At 30.5% G+C, this 22,421-nt stretch overlaps 1 protein-coding gene across 3 annotated transcripts in view; it reads left to right on the top strand.

Moving 5' to 3' along the window:
* LOC127068622 (tachykinin-like peptides receptor 99D) overlaps nt 1–22,421 on the top strand; it is a 65,806-nt gene that overhangs the window by 6,837 nt on the left and 36,548 nt on the right. The window lies entirely within an intron of this gene.

Here is a 22,421-nt window from a genome sequence, read left to right as displayed (position 1 = left end):
TGTGAATATGGGAAATAGAGAGAGAGAGAGAGAGAGAGAGAGAGAAGAAGAACTATCCTTATTTCATGGCGGAAGCTCATACTTCGCGTGCGATTTGCGATATGCACAAACGAGATTAGACCTTCGCGGAACGTCGGATAAATTTATACTGAATATCCTGTAAGTTGTAAATTTAGGTGTCTAGAAACAACAAAAAAATACGTAAGAGTTTTCAGGAAGGATTGAAAAGTCGGTCAGTTAATTTGGAATCACAAGCAATTGCATATTCTTCTTTTTCTATTTTCATTTTTAAAATCTAATCCTTATCGTCACATTTAAAATTAAAGATCGATAAATCGACGGAGAAACTTTTTCTTTTTATTTATTTATTATTTTTTTTTTATTTGAAAAAGAAAATTTTGCCATGCTACAGGCGTCAAACAGTCAAAATAAATGATATATTGCAATTCGGTTGCATCTGGGCCCAAAGGATTTCTAAAATTGATCGAACGGTATGTCTTTCGCTTGTCTCTTTATGTCTTCAACATTTATATGAAAAAAAAAAATAAAGAAAAATACAATAAAAAAGTTAATTCAAAAAGTAATAAAAATAAATAAAAAAAATATCGTTTATTCGTAATTTCTAATGTTATCGTAAATGAAACGAAGTTACTCATTATTTCCGAAATAGATTGAATTCATTTGAAACAATGAAAATTTGCTTCCTAAGTCGACTTAAGTGACCCGAAGTCTTTTTCCACGCGAACGATCGAAAAGACTAGTTACATTCTGCTTCTGTGATCGTATTATGCTCATGACAATGAATCCGCTCACGTGAGACAGTTGACACGAGTACGGATAAAACGTGAAATTTCATCGTAATTTCCTCATAAATCGGATTTTCGAATAATTCGAAAAGGCTAATCTCATGGATTTTCTACAGTTGAATGACAGTTTAAAAATAAAAAAAAAAACAAGAATAGAAGAGAAAAAAAACATTTTTGTCATTTTTTGTCAGTTTATTTATTTTTTGCTTCTTTTTTTAAACTTTAAATCGAATATCAAAGTCGCCTCATTGATATATTCGATTTCGAATATATCAATAAGAGCCCTTAAGGATTGGAAATAACACTCGAAAGTTCTTTTAAATGAAAATTGACAATTCGTGACAATCAATGAATTTTCAAAGAGGGATAATGGCCATTCACATAACTAACTACACAGGTTAACAAACGATTCCTCATTTATACTTCAACGAAGTCAATTCTGTAATGATACCATCCGAATAAATTTCGATCGGATCTCGAACCTCACTTTTCATATTCAGACATTTTTGTGAACATTACCAACATGTTATATCATCCTCCCAGCAAGCATTTCATCATAGATATATCATTTTCACACGTTTCGTGGCTGCTCGTAAACTTTATATAGATCCATCAAATCATAACATATTTCAAAGTATGGCAATTAATTTCTATCATTATTCTTACATTGCATTTTTGTTATATAAATTTCTCGAGCGCAGACTTTTTTGTATTATAAATTTTAATGACGATAAGAAAAATTGAAATTTTTAATAGTAAACGTTTAAAACGATTGATCATCGTTATAAAAATAATATGAGAAAAAATGTTAGAAAAGAATGTTGTATACTTTTCATAACAATTTATGATACGATTCTTTTCCTATCGTTTTACATTTAACGAACCAGAAATGATTTCTTTTCACTGTTCTTTATTTATTCGAATATCAAGCATAGATATGTATCTATATATATATACATTTATGCATATATGTATATCATAGAAATAGAGCCTAAAGGCTGTTAGTCTTCTAACACGTTCAGTTCCCTTCCGTATATTTTTCTTAGCAACGAAAGAAGGAACTAAAAAAATTTTTTTTATTTTCTTTTTTCTACGTTTCTTTAAGTCAAACAAAAAAGATTATATGACGTATATTCTCTAATTGTGACTTTAAAGTTACAACGATGGAACTTTTAACAACAAAATGTATTCGACTCGCAATAAAAATTGAGAATTGCAGTGAAAAAATGAGAAGTAATTTAAATATCGCTTGCAATTGAAATTTATTTATTGATCGAAGTATATATGCTACGAGTTAGTTGATCATTCCTATTGGTTTCTGTTCTTTTTTTTTGCACAACAAATATTGTTGTATTTTTTTCTTAAAAAACTTTTAAAATGCCATCCCATGCGATTTTATATTTAAAAAAAATTCTATTTTTATATAATACTAAAATTATTAATAATTATTGTACATCTCGTAAAATATTTACAAAAATTGAAAATTTTTAAAAAGAAGAATAAATATAACAATCATGAAATATTATACACAAATCAAGAGAAGAGAAGCTCGTGGAAAACGTTTTTTTTTTTTTGCTTTTTTTCGTTAGAAGAACATAAATGTCGAGAATAAAATACATGGATGATTTCGAAACCTTTATTTCGAAAAAGAGAAAGAGAAAAGTGAAAAGAAAAAAGAGAAAAAAAGAGAAACATTGTTTTAGAGTGAAGGTATGGTCAGTCATTCGAGAGCCGTTGTAATTTTGATGTCAGAGTTACTATAGCGAACGAATGATCATGGGTAGAAATTCCGACACGATGAGTAATCGAGGAAGTTCAAATTTTATACGATGTTTTACGATGTTTCACGATGATGATTGGCAAATTCAACATGGTTGTAACACCTTGAATTAGATCAGGAAACATTTTGTGATATGAATGTTTTACAATGTGAAAGTAAAATAAATGTAGAGAAGAAATTGAAACTTTTATAAAAATTCTATCTTTTCCTCTATTAAAATTTACAATCCACAAAGTTTATTTTGCACGTAGAAAAAAAAATTGTTTTTTTAGAAAACGCATAACAACCTTCCTCATAACTTTTCTTTTTATTAAACATCTACTCGAGTTATTTTACAACGAAAGCAATTACTACATTCATTAAATTTACATCAATTAAAATTTGCTATCTAAAGTCTATTTTACATAGAGAAGAATTTTTTGATAAAAGTTTCTCATCAATTATTAAACAATCTATTCAGATTATTTTAATAATTATTAAATAATCAATTATTAAATAATTTACTTATATTATTTTACTTGTATTACTGTATTTATTAAATACGATTCGAGATTTATTAAAAAACTTATAAATTCCTTTAAACTTTATCTACTCGATTAATATAACGATTAAATTCAGATATTTTCATTAATCTTCTCGTAACCAGTTGTCACAGCACAAAAGGAAAATTGTCTAAGACGTCGTTACGAATTAAATGGCAATCGTTTGAGATTCTCCAAGAGAGAGAAAAGATCGTAGTACGAGAACGATGTGTTGAAAATCGAGCTTGATGGATGATTCGGTTAAACGTCGAAGGTGAACTAACAATATTAGTTCTTTGGTGTTAAGCGATTGGAAAGAAGATCGATCTAGGCTTGATAATTGAAACGTACAAGCATCGATCTGTTTCATTCTCATTTTTACAAAGTTCGTTCGATCTTTTTTTTCGTATCTCTTCATCAAAACGTTTAGAAATGTAACATAATAATATTGAAATTATATAGAAAGAAAATTTCTTAATAATTAACATCATAAATTTCATAAGATAATAATACATTTTAAAGAAATATCATAAACGTCAACGCAACAAATGTCAGAATTATTTCGAGGTTTCATTAGTGGTTGATAAAGTATATAAAAAATAGGAAGAGATAGTGTGAAATGGAGAAAGAGAGAGAGAAAAAGGAAAATTGATAAGAACGAGGAAATGAAATCACATAGAACGTGAGTACCATCAGCAAAAGGATAACTCGATCGAGACCAATTTCATATGGTAATAAAAAGTGCACTACAGAATATCAAAAGACATCTATTTCTCTCTCTCCTTCTTTTCCTCTTTCCCTTTATGTAAATACATATATACAAATTTCAGCTCTATCTTCTTGCTTTGAGAGACCTACAAAATCTCTTTTTTTTTTAATCTAACGATAACTGAAAGAAAAAGAGAGAGATATTCACTCTAACATAAAATTTAGATTTTTAGAGATAGAAGGGATTCTTAATCTTGTTGTTTAGAGTATCGATCTCTCGTATATAGAGAATTGTATGAGATTATTCAAGAATACCACGGACCAATCACGTAGCTTGCATATGGATATGGAAATTGCGGGCGAAATTGCTCGGCCCATATTAAAGGGTAGACTCGATTGACCGACGTATAGCCAGATGTCAATTACAAATATCATACTTTCGATTTTGATGAATATCTGAATATTGAGATCGAATGAAAGAAAATATGTCGTAATTATAATTAATGTCCCCGGCAGTTTCAATTAAATAATATACATATCTATTGAAAAATAATAAATTTAATATCGAGGACGTGATCATATAATTTTACAAAATGATTAAAAAAATTCATGGTAAACGAGAATACACAAAGAAATAATTTATTTTTATTTTTCAATGATACAAATGGAAAAAAATTTGATTCTTTGAAAATATTAATAATTCAAACTTAATCGAGGCTGATGGAACATAAAAGAAAAAAAGAGCCGAGTAGTTCGATACGGAAATCTAACGAGAGTTAGGCGTTAGGATAGTAATTAATCTTATTATCTTAGCAAATCCGGGCTAATACATGATGTCATGAACTTTGTCCTCCGCCGAGAGGTATCTATTTACTAAAGAGATAGGTAGAAATATTTATGAGAACAACTCGGCGAATATCTTTCCTTACGCGTGGGAATATTCAATATTTATTTCAACTGTTTGTTAAATAACATCTGCGTCGAAATATAATATATTTACGATAGCATATATATATATATATATATATATATATATATATGCGTGTGTAAATATATATCTATATAATTTTTTTTCTCCCTTTACAATTTATAAAATTTATTTATTTGATTGAATAAGAATGAACAGCGTAAAACCACCTGTGGAATTCTCAAGTTTGTTTTCCTTCTTCTTCTTTTTTTTTTTATTTGATCATCCATCAGAGTTCGACCAAATTTGTATTTTATTGAAGAAAAATGTCACAAGTGAGAAAAGCTCCTTTTTCATAATAAAAACTTAGGCATTTAAAACTCAATCCTCTTTTCTACTTTTCTCTTCCGTGATCCTTAAAGCTAAAAGTGTAATCAGATTCCAATGGAAAGAAAGTTCTCTTTTTTTTTCGCAGTTGGCCCATTTCTTATTCTCAAGAAGAAAATTAAGAACTAAGAAATTTACTTTTCTCCTTCCTTCGTGCAATTCAAATTGTTCAGATAAACGCCCACGGTTATTTGAAAAACTGAATAAACGATTTGAACAAATAGTCAAAATCATCAAACAGAATCTTTGAATTATTTTTATCATTATCAATTAAATTATCATATTATGTATAGTTTTTTCCAAAAGAATAAATATCTATTTTAATCAATAATTAACTGAAAGAAAATATAATAAGTAGTTGAACTTATTTCATGAATATTTTTCGTCGTAAAGGATTTTCCAAATTTTTTTCTTTTTTTTTTAAATACATATTTTACATCATCACGTATTGCATATTAAATACGTAAGTTTCTTACTACTTAGAAATCAAAGCATTATTTTAGACTCAATTGTCTGAAGAGAGCATATCCACTTTATCTTTTCTTTTAAGTAACTTCTTCAAAAGAAAATTCTTTCGGACTGTAGATAGATTTGAGATACATTTGATCCAATAAATGTCGAAAACGATCGGCGACGATCTGTAATACGATCTCACGACGAATCTCGAAGTAGTAGCTCGACGTCGATATCGAATTTCCGTAACGTTTCTCTGGACAGAGAAGAGAAATAGCGTTCTTGGTAATAAATCTTATTATCCGTAACGAAACGCAAGGAAGTTCTTGTCATCGAGTTTGTTAGGAGAACCAAGCATAGATTTACGAGGTGATTTACTATTCTTTAAAGTCCATCTAAATTTCTAAGAACCCATTCTTTCTTCGATAATACAAATTCGAATTCGCCACCACAAAATATATATAGATTTCTAAGAGTTTACTAACAAGTATTCTTTCCAATTCATCTGAACTTTGAACACTCTTTTAAGATCTCTTTTTTTCATTAATAAAAATTTAAACATACATCTAAATTTTCGGACATTCATTTTAAATATCATATTCGTCAGAAACATCCAAATAATGTATAGATTATGAAGGATTTGCGAATAGTTCGCATACAAATTTATCTGAGTGAAATGTTACTCGTGTCAAGATGACAAATATTTTAGCAATAGCTTTATGGTTTTGTTGTGGCATCGCAACGAACATTAGTATATTATCTCTGAGAAATAGGGGAAGAAAAAGAGAGAAAGAGAGAGAGAGAGAAAGAGAGAGAAAGAGAGTATGAAGCAGTATCTTGATCTATCTCTCACTTCGTCTCGTAAAACCATTAAGAGCTCTAAGGCTGTAAGTGGATTTCGCCATCTTACTAAAGTCTGGAGTTAACGTAGAGCCGCGGTTAAACCATCACGAATTTCAACGTAGTAAGTCTACTTGAAAGTAGGCCAAATCATTGATACATGTGTGTGTGTATGTGTATAAATATATCGACAAAATTAAAATAATCACTCAGAGTATCGATGATTAAAAATGTTAAAAAAGAAACTTGGTTTCTATTTAAATAATTATTTTGTAACTATTGTGACGTTCGTAGATTACAAAAAAAAAATCGAATAGAAAGTACAGTGAGAAGAGAAATCGGCAGGCAAAGGTAAAAGTGGAACTAACGACAGGGAAGTCCCTAGAGTGCAACTGAGGGAATCGTATAACAAATTTCTATTTGAGTTATCTGCAAAGTTCCATCAGTCAACCTCTCTAGAACTCATTTAACAACTTGGAGAATATATTTGCATTAATCCTCACGCATCGTTTCAACTTTCTTTTTATCATCCGTCATAACAATTACGAGCTTTCTGAGAAAAAGAGAGAGAAAGAGAGATACCTTTTGTTAGTTTACAGTTATATCTAGAAATTTTTCTTTAAATCCGTGAGAAATACTATTCTTTCTTTATTCTTTGTCCCTCTCTCTCTCTCTCTCTCTCTCTCTCTCTCTCTCTCTCTCTCTCTTTCTTTATTCTCTCTCTCTCTCTTTTTTTCTTTTTGCTCGAATAACTTTAGTCAGAGTTATTTGACATAGGTATGCTTTTGATGTTGAATGACTTTTTAACCTCGTAAAAAGACATTAAATATATAATAATAATAATAATAAAAAAGGAAAAGGAAGGGAAAAATATTACAAAATAAAAAATTCAATGCGAGGTAGAAATTTTCCCTTCCAACTTTTCAAAGCATACCTATGTTTAAGTACACTAACGTTGAAGCCAGTAAAGTCCTACAGTCGTTAAAATATTTTCTCACCCTTTAACGTGACAGTAGATCTCCGTTGCATTAAACAATTTTTTTTCTTTTTTCTTTCTCTCTCTCTCCATCTCTCTCTCTTTCTTTCGAAAAAAGAAAAAAATATATCCTAACACGTTACTTTGAAGATTTATATTATTTCTGGAATTTCTTAGAGAACATTGAAAAGTCATTTATATATTTCCTGTGCCACCAGATAGATAAACGTGTCTCCTGTGAAATATATTACTTGAATTACCGATAATATATTTCTTTTCAATAAAATTTTGTCCTGCGAGCTGCGATATCGACGTAAAGTCAATTACAGAAGCGTTCTGTTCTCTTGAATCCTTATTAAAAGTTGGAACGTTGATTTTACTTCGTTACAATCGGTATCACTTTGAATTCGATATATCACCATAATTAATATCGAACCTTTTTTGTGATCTTTTTTCTCTTTCTTCTTTTTTCTGTTATCTTCTTCATCTTCTTCCTCTTCTTTTTTTTCTCAAAAATTATATTGTTATTATTGATAATGCTTTATATCAAATGAGTTCAATTAATTTTTGAATAATTTGCATTGTGTTAAAATACTGAGAAAATATGATATACCTATCTACGTTGAAGTTTCAAAAGAAGGAGGAGGTGGAATGATAATGAGGAGGAAAATAACGAGGATGCCTACGTGATAAAACGCGATAAAACGTGACAGAAAATGCGAGTACATCGAGTTATAAATTCTAGTAGGGTCTCAGAGAAAACGTATGGTTCGCTTTGCGAGTTTGAAAGTCCACTTAATGCCTTATATAGGATGCGTTCTTAGATGAAACTTTGAAAAGTTCTCTAATTCCGACTGCTAATAACTACAAAAATCGAACTTTAAAGATGCGGCAATCTTTCTTTATAAATTCTTACTAAATGACAAATTTCAAAATTTCAATTTTTAAATGTTCAAAGAAAAAAAGAAAAAAAAATCTGATTTTCAAATATCTAAGATTGCATCACAATTGTAAGAAAAATATATAATTCAAAATTATACTTTTTAATCATTGAAAACATTTTATTAATATTTATTAGTGAGAGGAGTTTAACAATTGAAATAATAGTATATATTTTATTATTTTATAAATATAAATATTATACGTATATGGAAGATATTTGTTTTGAGCTTATAGATAAAATTTCCATTGGATAAAATTTCTCTACGGATTCTTTTTTCACCCCAATGACATCAATTTACATAGGATAGTTGTATTTTTTACCAATATAATGCCCACGTTGAAAAACTTTCTTCGACACATTAGAAATTCCAATTCGCATTATAGGGAGAAAAGTGATATTGAAAGATAGTACTAACCTGAGTAACTACCAAGATGTATGAACGAAGAAAAAGTGTAGCAGCTGTGTCAAACGTTACTTTTTATTCTGTGAATTCCAAAAGAGTCGAATAATCTTGTTCAAAGACATTTGTATTCTGTCTCTTTCTCTTTCTCTCTCTCTCTCTCTCTCTCTCTCTCTCTCTCTCTCTCTCTCTCTCTCTGTCTTTCTCAGTCTCTAAAAATATTCACGTAAAATTTTTCTTCGGATAAGACTGACATCTATTTAACATTTCCCTTTTCGATAAAAAATTTGATCGAATAATAAGGAAACGTCAAGTTCCGACAGTATTCGCACCTTCCTCTAGTCAAGTACATACATCGTTATCTGAATAGTCGCTTGATAAAAAAAAGGTGTTCTACCATCCCTCGTTTCAAAGGAGAAACAATTACTAAAGGACAATGTCTAAAAATAAAAATCGAGAAAGAAAGAAAAAAAAGGAAATGTCGTGTCTTTCTTTTTTTAATTTTAACGAGAAAGCAACGAAATTTTTTTCACAAGATCGTTTAACAATTATTTTCGTCGAAAAATCCGCACAACCATCATCTCCCAACCCTCCTCGCCAAAAAGAAAAAAAAAATGAAACGTACAAGCTTTCAGCTACCTTCATAGAAATTAATTTTCTCTGCAAATATGAACTGTAAGAACAGTTTGTTGTAATATTTAAACATACAATTTTTTAACTTAAACATTTCATTCGAAAAAAGGGTTCCGCTCTTTTATTTTCAATACATTATACATACTATTAATATGTAAGAGAGAACAATTCAATTGAAAGAAAGTTACTCGTTTGATAACGAACGACATTCCACTCTTTTATTTATAGTCGTAGCCAGCATCGATAAGAATCAGAATTAGGTTTTCTCTTCTTTTTTTTTCTCTTATCCTGAATTCTAATGAAATTTATATCACGTGTTCTTCGCGCAAGAAGAAGAAAAAGAAAGAAAGATGAAAAAAGCTATATCCATATATGTATGTGATAAAAGAAAAAGTATTATTAAGTCTATCAGACTAACCATAATGATCTGATTTATTTTACGATCCTTCGTAAAGAAAAAAAGGAAAGAAGAAAAAGAAAAAAAAATAAGAAAGAACAAGAATTGCTTTTAGATTCGAGATTATTCTCAAGAAAGATTTATAAGAGTTAGATATCTAAGAAACGAGAAAAAGAGATAAAAACCATCTCAAACGACGATAAAAGGGAGAAAAAAGGATGAACATCTTCAGAGAAGACGAGCACACAAAGTCAAAAAGGCAAAGGAGTGGAAACGAAGAGGGCCAGAGAAGGGAGGGAAAGGAAAAAAAAAGAAAAAAAATAAAGGTTAAGGATGAACGAACGGTCGAAGGTTTACGAGCATGGCTCGAAGAGATACTTATTAAGGAACCCATCCAGAATACTTGTAATTGGATCCGTACAAAGGAACAACACAAGAAATAGCAGCATCTCGTCAAATACAATTTGGATTTGAGAGCGTGGCGGAAAGATTTCTCTTCTTGAGTAAAGTCCAAGAGTGACGATAATATCAAAATGTAATCAAGAACAGACTCGAAAGAAAAACGTTTATCCGCGCTAATTTCCTTCGTAAATCTCTTTTCTCTTTTTCTTTCTTTCGTTCAACGTACCATGACCTCAAGAAGAGCAATATGCTGTTTTATCGTTGCTATTTCTGTCGCTCTCTCTCTCTCTCTCTCTCTCTCTCTCTCTCTCTCTCTCTCTCTCTCTCTGTCTCTCTGTCTCTCTGTCTCTCTCTGTCTCTCTCTCTCTCGCTCGCTCGCTCGCTCTTTCTCTTTCTCCTTTGTAACATTTCCTCGATACTTGTAAAAGGCATCATCTCTTCTAAGCTATCCTGTGAACCACAAAGCTATCGAATTCAATCTCAGATTCGCGAATTTCCACTGTTGCTCATAGAAACGTTAATATCCTTATCCAAAGTGTTTCATTACTCGAATTCAATTACTTTAAAACGAAATAAATTTTCGATAAACTATTCCCATGATTCAAAATTTTGTTTAGGTAATATTCATTTTGAATATGTTACTTTGATCTAGAACGTAGATAGAATTAGAGTATTTTCTATTGCAATGTTGAAACTTCATATCTTCCTTTTCTATCTCTCATCATATCTGTCTTTCATTAATAAATTCGAATATCATCTTACGATGAATGCAAACTTTGATGATATTTCTAACTTGTTTAACATCAAATTTGATATTTTGAAAAATATATTCATATACAGTTATAATTAAAATTAATATAAAGTGATTTATATACGCTGATACATAAACTAAATTACTTCTACTACTTAAACGTCTGACTTCATAAGAGTAATTTACTTATACTATTTGAATGACTGACTTATACTACTTAAATGTCTCATCATAATGTATGGGCGATTGATTGTTATTACTTAAGTACATATATATATATATAATATGTATTATATATAATATTATATATATATTATTGTATATATTAAATATATATTGAATAAATACAAAATCGCTTAATTATACGAAGAAAGAAATTTAGGATGGAAAATATATAATGGAAGGGTGAACTATAATCTCCGCATTAATTCTATCGATTCCTACGCAGCAGTTACTTTATCACGATTATACAGACGAAGGAATAAAGAGGATTACGGTATTAGTACGAAATCGTTCACTAAACTTTTCGATCGATCGTTCGATCCTCCACGATTTTCGTGGTCTTAAAATTTAAACGGATTTTCTCGATGAATCAAGAATGTATTACGTACGAACCGCAAGGATCATTTTATATATCGTGTTACGTGGATTAGAGAAAATTGATTTTTCTTTCCTTTTTCTTTTTTAGTAAAAAGTAAATAGTATTATCTACCAACAAAACCATGAATTGATGATTTTTATTTCTTAACTAAAAATATTAATATATATTTATTGACAAACATTGTGACCTATTTTTGATTTACCAAAAAAACCATCTTTAATGATTTCAATTAAAAGAAAAAAGAAAAGAAAAGAAAAATAAAATAAAAAAAATATATATAAAAGAAATAAAATAAAATAAAACAGAGAGACAAGAGATAAACGACAGATAATTAATATATAATATTTCTAATTATAAGGAAAATAATTTATCAAGAGCAATAACTTTCTGTATGGATACCTAAAACCCAGTCATCCTAGAAATTAGGATAGCATTATGTACGATGAATAGCCATGATGGACCATAGTACGTCGTCCATAGTAATTTCACACATTGGAGAAGACGACACGTTCGATTTTGAAGCAGCAAAGCTTGATGTCCACTTAAACGGGGAACAATTAATTCACCGTATATTCAGTTTTACGCTCGAGAGTCTCTAGTATCTATCTAAATTACCTACGTTGAGCACAGTACCATCCAGTTTATGATCTATGAGCCTATCGACCAAGCTTCTCTAAGTACCATGCTCTTACCTCGAGAAACATGCATCTCCTAGTCCAAAATCTCCGACTGGACAACATGGCATTCATTCTGTTCGATTAATTACAATTTTCATGCACTAATAATTCGAAATTCACCTTTATTTCCTCGTCACGACAATCAATTTTCTATATTTATTATCTTCGAGCGGTTTCAAAATTAATCTATTTAATAAAAAAAAATTATCTATGATCTCGAAATCTCATAAGAGAAATAATCTTAAATAAACAAATTTTATATCAATTAAAATATTTCTTCGTTAAGATAAATTTTTCTTTTTTTTTCCTTTTTTTCTCACTAATATTGTGTATTATAAAAAAAGCAAAAGATATATTTTTATTATTTTTAATTAATTGAAACACACTGTGACATATTAAAATCATTTGTTGACATATAATTTTCTAATGCATTTCTAATTTATATAAAAATTACTTTCTTACTGCATTCAACGATTAAAACAACGTAAATACTCAAAGGTACTTTCTAAATGCGAAGGTAACTATTCTTGTTGAACGTCGCGTGAGTAGTAGCAGTTCGTTAAGAGTCAGACACGAGTAGGCAAAGCTTGAGCCAAGTACAATAGGAATAGAGAGGATAAAGTAAGTCGTTTCGAGCTTAATCCATCTACAAAGAGGATTAATTCTGCTTGATGAAAAGTTAAGAATAATAAATGAATAAAATTAATGATAATTAATTACATGAGAAAATAATGAAACCTTAGATGTTTTTGTTTTGTTATGCAGCCATACATGTTCTCTCTCTCTCTCTCTCTCTCTCTCTTTCTCTCTCTCTCTCTTTCTATATACATATATCTGCGTTTGTACGTATATGTGTGTCTATAGAAACCATGTGAACACTTAAAAGACAATTAACAGTGAAACCTCGGGGGATAAAAAGTCGTTATCAAAATGGTGTCACACTATATTCATCGTCTGATAAGAAAATGATCTCTTTGAATAATGATCCTATCACTAGGGGGCATAATAAAAATGTAATTCAGTAGAAAGTCGTTCATTTTATACGCCCGGACTAAGAAAATAATGATGGCAATGTATTGAAGTAGTTATGGCCACTTTTCGGAAGGGGACCGTAATTTTACTGTTTCAACATCCACATTGAAGGAGCTTTTCCTCTTGTTTTTTTTTCCTTTCCTTTTCTTTCGTTTTTGTTTTCTTTTTTGTTCTCATCTACCTTTCGTAAGGGAAAGAAAAACCTCACGAAACTTTTACCATTGGTCTTAATTTAACTTCTCGCTTCTTGATATGAAAAAAGAAAAGGAGAAACTTTACTATCTTAAATATGGTTTGATCGTGTTAAGGGCTTAATTTAAGAAAAAAGAAGAAGGAAAAGAGAGAGAGAGAACATAATAATACAAGTTCTTAACAGCATCTGTAGATCATGTTGTGTAATCTAAATCCATACGAAGATAAAGAGAGAAAGAGAGAGTAAAAGTTGGACAGATATGAATTATAAAAAGAAAAGGGATATAAATGGCACGACCTCGTTTTAAGAAGAAAGGAAAGCTGGGACTAGTGACTAATGAGTTACAATTGTCATAGTCAACTTGTACTACTTAAACATCTGATCACATACGAGTGATTCCCTTGTATTACTTAAACTACTTAATCTTCTAATGTACAACATTTCACAATGTTCTTTTAATATAGATGAAACGTATGATCACTTATAAATTTTGCTTACGTTTGTATTATTTTTATATACAAAAAGAAATAATTATTATTATTAGTAAAGAGTCAAATTGATAATATAACAGAAAAAGAATTCTAATCTTTCTAGATGACATAGTGTGTTTAGCACAAAAAAAAATGAAAAAAAAAGAATTAAGAAAAATGTTAAATTTGTGATAACGAATTCCATGTACTTTTCTCAACACTGTTAACTAAATATCCAGGAACACGTTTTAAAACACTTCAATTAAATGGAACGAAGAGATCACAAAGTTCTTGAGTATATTAATAAACAATTTTGTATCTCGGAAAGTTCGTTTATATGCTAATCAAAAATAATTTAGTTTAAGAGAATGGATCAAATTCCATTCTTTTCATTCTATAAAAATTTATTGTTTTTCAAATACTAAATATATATATATATATATATATATATATATATATATATATATATAAAAGAAAGTAAGAAAAGTTACCCAGAAAAGTGATGGAACATCAATAATATGTCCGCAGACACGATGAAAAGATTTTTGAAATTCCTTTAACTCGTGAGAACCTAGTGAGAAATTCGTGGAATCTCGTTGAGACATCGAAAGTTCACCGAATTGCATCGTTGGAAAAATTTATGCTCTTGTAGAATGTAATTTCTCGAGAAAATTCCATCATTCATATCTCTCTCTCTCTCTCTCTCTCTCTCTCTCTCTCTCTCTCTCTCAATCTCTTTCCATCTCTATCTCTCTTTCTCTCTTTTTCTTGTTCACAAAAACATTTTAGTAAAATATTTGGATTTATTCGAACGTGGATAACTTTTTTCAAAACTTCCTCATTCCCAGCTTCTCGTTAACGAATCGAATTTTGGTGAACTAATTAATCTTGAGAAGAATCTTGAATAGAAGATTTCTTTATAAAGTTTCATGCCTGAATATTTTTATTTGCCAATTTATTTATTCAAATTTCGTATAACCCAAATAAATAAAAAAGAAAAGAAAACATAGGCACACGCATATGCACATCTAAAATAATAAATAAATAAAATCAAAGCAGACTTACAGAAATGATTTCGAGCTTATTACGAAATGAATACGAATTGTAGGAATTTTTATGGTTATCGTAAAAACTCGAAGCTCATGAAACATTGACGTCTGTATCAGCAGGTATGGCACACCCCTTATGATTCTTTTGCTAGTAAGAAAGGAAGTCCGTGTATTGGCTTATGAGTCAGAGTTTGATGTTCTCAGTATGGCATATTGCGGTCAGTAGGACAACCTTAGAATTACAAGAGAAACTTATGACATGAAAGTGATACCAGGGGCAGGTTAACTCGAACAATTAATTTATCATCTTTAACATCATTTATATGCATATGTATTTACATATATACTAATTTATTACTGAGAAACATTTATCAATTATTGTTAATATCATAACTCTTACGTATAATTTTATTAATTAAACTAAATATTATTAATTGTTCTCTATTGGACAGCTCATTGACTAACAAATTCAATATCATTTTATATTTCACGTTGAGTATCCACGAGAATGAACGTTCTGTGTCTAACTCGTAACTTGTCAAGATTTTTATGACGTTTTATTTATAACGTTCGACGTAACGCAATTAGTACTTAAATAGAAAACGGGAGAAAGAAAGATATGAAGATAAAAAAAAGAAAGAAAGAGAGAGAGAAAGAGATAGAGAAAGAGAGAGAAATGATCAAAATACGTCCGAAACTTTAATAAACACGTATTTAATAATCATTCTATCTATGTTAATTAAAATGCTTGGGAAGTGTTAAAATGTGAATTATAAATGGCACGAATGAAAAGTAATAACTATTTGATAGTTTTAAAAGTTTGGTACTCGAATAATCAATCGAAATCATTTACGGATTAATCAGTATTAGATCAATGTTCTATCTATCTATTTTCCGTTCAACAAAATATCTCGCGACAAGGAGTAAAATCTGAAACAACGTTAAGATACTTTCTTACTTCGATATAGATTAAATCAGTTGCTCGTAAGACGTAGTTACAAGTAAGCGATAAGCAATTAAACTTTGCGAGAACGGGGAAGAGTAATTAATCACGAGTTAAAGTTAGGATAGTTCGATCAAAAATCTATGTCAAACATACATACATACATATGTATATATATATATATATATATATATATATATATATATATATATATAAAGAGAGAGAAAGAGAGAGAAAGAGAAAAGGAGAGATCGTTTAATCGAGAATTTAGATCTAATATAAAATACAAGAATCGTTTAATGTAGAAAACGAAAAAAAGCAAAACGAGATAGTCGATATAATTGTCTACAGTCTGGCTAATAACACGTATCAACGCCATCCTAGGTTTGTACGTGTTCAGAGTATATAACTACGTAGAAACACATAAATGAGAAAGTGGGGGAGAGAGAGACAGAAATAGGGAGAGAGAGAGATAGAAATAGAGATATAGAACGTTCGTGAAAAGCACGTTTAATTATCGTAGAAAGCTACAAAATCGATTCACTGATAATTGTCAATTCGTATTTGGAATGTAAAAATCGTTACTATTATATTATTTTATATATATTTTTTCTTCCACTTCTTTTTTAAAATTCAAAGCTTAGTCATAATAACATTAAAGTATCACGACAAAGCTCATCATTTCAATTATTATTATCATTCAATTTTCGATTTAATGAAATTTATCGTATTTCTATCTCATGTCAAATTATATTTATCTGCATATTCGAAAATCATTTTATGAATATTATAATACCGAAACGTGGAGACATATTGTATGTAACTGATGGCTTTCGACCCAATTGTGGACATCTGTATCATAGTATTCGTTTCAGGAATATATTTTTATTATTAAACAAATAATAGTAATTTCTTGCGTAGAATTATAAATTCCCTTTTATAAGGGCATATCGAAATTAACCAATTTTTGTAATATCGAACGAGAAGACAAACGAGAAGATTATTTCTAAGTAGTTTAATCAGAATATAATATCTATACGTATAGTAAAGGCCAAACGTTTATAACGTAGTGAATAAATTCAGGAGGATACAATGATTAAAATCTTTGGCCATGTTATTTCGAGATATATAATGTACGAGTAAAATGCGTGCGTGTCTATTATAACGAAGTTACTTACTTTTCAATTTAGATAAACGACAGTTGAGTAAAGTTAGTTTCATAAAGTTGAAGTAGATATCACGTGCCTTTGATGATGATAACCATGTCCAATCAGTAAGCATGAAATTGAAAACACTAAAAATAATTTCATAAGAAGCAACTAAGAATCTAATTTCAAAAAGCAACAACAACCACAACAAAAAGGAAAAAAAATAAGAAATATATCAAAGGCATGAGAATTTTGTAAAGTTAACTTCGTTCCTTGATTCATCAACGTCCTCTTGTTGTTGTGGTAAATAGGTAAAACACATTCGAGTTGCAATTTCCATCTCGGTGAATAGATTGGTATTACTCAGATTGTATGCGGTGGCTCGTCAAGCCCATCACCTCTGAAATTGCCCACGTGGTATATAAGCTTACTGTAGATATCTCGTGAGAATAGAAAAGAGAAGAAGGAGAAAGTTACCTTTGATGTGTCCAGATGTCGATTCCCAAGAAATCTATACTTCTCTCTCTCTCTCTCTTTCCCCCTCTTTCTATATATCTCTCTATCTCTTCCTTACTATAAAATGTGTATGTGTGTGTGTGTGAAGATATGTATACAAATGTGTGTGAGTGTGTGTGCACATATATATAAAGAAATATATTGCTATCTCTCTCACTTTTCCAATTTGCTCGAGGAAAGACAACAACGCAATATCGAGATCATCTTTTACACAGATACTCCTTCCTTTCATACTTTCTCTTTCTCTATTTTCCCCCTTCGTCTAGAATATTTGAAATATATTCAACTCGAAGGTTAAACGATGTGCTTCCTGCAAACAAAAGGTGAGGCGAATGAATTTTCGGTCTAATTGCGTTTCGATGCAAATGAGAAACCGAAGAGAGTTAGATGACAGGCTTGGAAAATAGATAGATAGAGACAAAAAGAGAGAGAGAGAGAGAGACGCGTCAATAGTTGTTACGCACTTTATTGATTTCGATCAACTTACTATTAATAGTAACCGTTTGATATAAATACCAAGTTGGAAAGAAAAGAAGAGTTAAGAACTCTCTATTTCTCTCTCTCTCTCTCTCTCTCTCTCTCTCTCTCTCTCTCTGTATACACACACACACACACACACACACGTGTGTATATATTGTCATTTTCGGTTTTGGTCTGATTAGAGAAAATGATCGGAAACTATTTAACACGTAATATTGTTGAAATTATTTTCTAAGTGATGTGGCTCAAGCTTTGATCAGACTGATGGATTACTCCACTCTGTGGTGGGTCTAATAGCGTTAAATCATTAATAGGCTGAGTAGCTCGATTAGAATTCATTGTTGTATATGTATGTACGTGTGTATATATCCATCTTGTGTATGTGTCGTAATAGACACAAGTGTTGTAATGGAGATACGTTTACACGGATTTCTATAGCCATCCATCCATCGAAAATGGCTGCTCGTGTGGACATTGTTTTATGGACAAATACATCTTCCCATAGTCTGTCTGTTTGTCTGTCTGTCTGTCTGTCTGTCTGTCTATCTATCTATCTATCTATCTATCTATCTATCTATCTATCTATCTATCTATCTATATATGTATCTATTCTGTTTGTCTGTCTCTCTCTTCTATCCTCTCTCTCTCTCTCTCCCTCTCTCTCTCCCCTCTCTCTCTCTCTCTCTTCTCTCTCTCTCTCTCTTATTCTCTCAACATGCTTGTTAGCTTTTGCCTAACAATATAAAGGAATCCTCGTATAATGGATTATTAATTTCATTAATGTATGGAGAGGAGTTGCCGATACTACCTTAATTACTAGAACCAACGGCAACCTGTTATGTTCAGTAAATGGCTAACAAGGTAAATGATTTTTTTGTTCATTATTCTCCTTAGTTTTATCGTTAGTCATTATGAAATTTAAATATTAAAGAAATGATTTAAAAAAGTTTCACGATTTCGCCAAAGAAGATAGATATTAATATTAATAGAATTTGTTGATTCTCTCTCTCTCTCTTCACTTTTACTTTCCTGACAAGTACTTGTGCTATATTGTCTTCTTTACAATGGGGTCCCCTTCCTTTATTTTTACTACCAATTCCGGTTACTCTTAATTTCAGTCTTACAAACATCAAACATTTCTCATTATATCCTGGAAAGACTTGGGGTGAGAAAAAAGAGAAAAGAAAAAAAAGAAGAAAAAAGAAGAGAGAGGAAGAAGAATCTCTCACTCTGTCTAACGTAATTAAAAGTTTTCATCACTTTCTCCTTCTTCATCGCGTTCTTCGTTAACGTAAACTTCTACCTTAACGTTTTTGTGCCATCGGAGCTGTAAGTTTACGTTGATGAATTACCACGGAGAAATCTTCGTTTTCTCTTCAATTTTCGATTAACCTAATCTTTCATATTTGACGAGCTAAGAATAATGTCGTGACTTTTATCTTCCTCTCTCTCTCTCTCTCTCTCTCTCTCTCTCTCTCTCTCTCTCTCTCACTCTCTCTAAATCTTTCAAAAAAAAAGAAATAGGAAAAGAAAAAGCAGTAAAGCTTTTCTGTCGAAGTTGCTTTTAGTAATGTACGAAAGAAAACGTGAGTGCTCCTTCGAACGAAGGAAGTACAAGAAACGATCTATGTGTGTGTGTGTGTGTGTGTGTGTGTGTGTGTGTGTGTGTGTGTGTGTGTGTACGAACACATAGATATAGACTCACGCACACATTTCTGTTGGAATCCTTTCCGTTCCTGACCGTTTTCATTCAACGAAGCGTTTCGAGAAACGAGATCCCTTTTGGTTCGCACGAGCTGCCATGTCGAACGTCGACTATACTCCAAGTCTTACAAGTAAAAAGAGATCGCGTGATGTAATGCTTGCTTTTCGTATGTATATCCACGTGGAACGACGAGATAAACGCGTTCGAGGGAGCAAGATAAAAAGGACGGGCGAGATCCAGTCGAGCGAATATGGATACATAGGCTGCCGCCAAGATATGCGTGTAAATTTATCTTAAAACTTATTCCACGGTCGCTATGTATTACTTCTAATATTTTCAAAGTTAAGCACTTTATAAATATCCCATTTTCTCGTAGAAATATAAAGTTAACAGTATTATAATCTAGTGATATTTCAGTAATTTTAATATTAGTAATCCGATTAACGAGAAAGAGAGAAAGAGAGAGAAATAATCTTTATATTATATATACGTATATTTTATCTTACTAAGCTTTTTTTTATAAAAATATAGATTTGATAAAAAGGAATTATGATAAGATTCTTTAACGAAGAGCAACAAAAATTTATTTTCAATATTACTTTCTACTTAATTTTCGAATCTTCAGAAAAAATAGAAATAAGAAAAAAAAGAAGAAGAAACAAGGGAATTCTATACCGAAACTTTTTTCTACTTTTTCGATCACTTTGTCTGATCGATCCTTCCCAAAAAAAAGGAAAAGAAAGAAAAAAAGATATAAGCATCCATACTTACAAGAAAATACCATCAAGATACAGTTTCTTCTATACCTAAAAAGTCTATCCCCTTCGATAAGTATCATGTTTCCACTTGTTAAACCTATACACATTTCATCCGTCCAAACTGCTGTTACTGACGAAGGGAATAAAGACCTATGACGTAACTTTGTTACGTGAAAAGATGTTCCCTGTCGTTAGCAAACTTGTTTCGAACAAGTTACATTTTACAAATGTTCGATTTTTTTTATTTCCGAAAAAAAGAAATCTTTTTTTAAAGATTTAATCAATAACAAACGTATTCCTTTTAAAAAGGTCATACAATAATCGAATTGTAGGATATAAAAGGATAAAAAGAAAAAAAGCAATTAACAATCCTTGTAGGTAGACAGTATCAAAGCGCAGAAAGGAGTCGTGAGACTTTTTTTTCTTTCTCTTGTTTCTTCTATTTTTTCTTTTTTTTTTTACTTAATTGGAACGAAACTACAATGCAACCATTCTACCTCTCTTCTCATTCTACACAGCGAGACTTTTAGTGTAACAAGGTATCCTCTACGTTTATATTACGAACTTGGGTCATATAATAATTGGGGTGAAATAAGAAATATGTCTTCTTTAAGTATTATCCTGCATTCTTCCTCATTTCTTTTTTTTCCAATCTTATGACAACGACGACGAAAACGAATAAGGATAATCCATTGAAAAGTTTTCTTGAATAATGATTAAAAATTTATGATTTAAATAGATTCGAATATTACAAGTTAGAACATTTTGAATAGAACTTGGTAATAATTCGATTCTTGGTAACGTATCACTGACCAAGACATTGACAAGTTACTTCATTAATATGACAAATAACGTAATTTATCATTGATCGCAGACCATATCTTGATAGATCGATTTTCATTATTCTTACGAAGATAAATTTTCCTGAAAACGATTTGGATACTTTCGCCGTAAATTACTAATGTTGGTCTAGTCTCATCAGTTTAAGCATCACGTTCGAATGAACAAGCCCGAAAGTGTTTGCTCGAAACAAATCCTACGTAGATACCCGGTAGATACGTACATACCTACATACATATATATACATAAGTACGTATATAAATAATATATATGTATGTAGCTTTAGAAAATGCTTTCGAAATGTATCACGATTTTAGTCAGACATTTGTGATTATTTATTATACACATTAAGTGTAATTATCGTTAACGTTAAGCCCCGTTTAGTGTGTGTTGCATTGTGTATATGTGTGTGTATTTCATGAATTATACTCTAGAGAATATATGAAAACAAAAAAAATATGTTAAAGGATAATGTGTCTCTCATAAAAGTAAATGAAATTTTCGTTGAAGAAGTTTAGCTTTTAAAAAATAATAAGAACGCTTTTAAAACTTATTACTACTACTCACTGGAGCTGAAAACGGACAGCTGACGTCTTTGGCCTTTTTTCTTCTTTCTTTCTTTTTTTTTGCAAATATTCTCAGGCTTTGGTACTTCGATTGCTTCGGGAAGTATTGATGGTGTCTTGATAACACGATCAGGCCTCCTCTCTGGCAAGAGACTGGTACCTCCTCGCGTACTCCATTACCACGAGGTTAATCTTATTAGCGCGTGTTGCATCCATCGCATCTGTCTCTGTCCTTCTCCTCTTCTCGCTCTCTCTCTCTCTCTTTCTCTCTCTTTGTCTCTCAGTCTCCTTCTCTCCTATTTTTGTATTATTAGTTATTTAATATACATACAAACTTGACAGATATAACTGTTTCTTTAGATTTTTTAAGATTCAGATTTGTAAAAAATCTTTTATTTATATTGATAATTATTCAGAATAAAAATTAGGTTTACATTTGATCGTAAATAATTCTTATTCATCTTTTTCTATATTTACATAATTTCTCTTTTTTCTTATTCATAGAAAATTCACGATAATTTGTTGAATAAATACGATGT

The sequence above is a fragment of the Vespula vulgaris genome, chromosome 13 (genome assembly GCF_905475345.1).
Source record: "Vespula vulgaris chromosome 13, iyVesVulg1.1, whole genome shotgun sequence".
Lineage (NCBI taxonomy): Eukaryota > Metazoa > Arthropoda > Insecta > Hymenoptera > Vespidae > Vespula > Vespula vulgaris.
The sequence above is the reverse complement of the archived record's forward strand: the minus strand, read 5'-3'. Positions and strand labels throughout refer to the sequence as shown.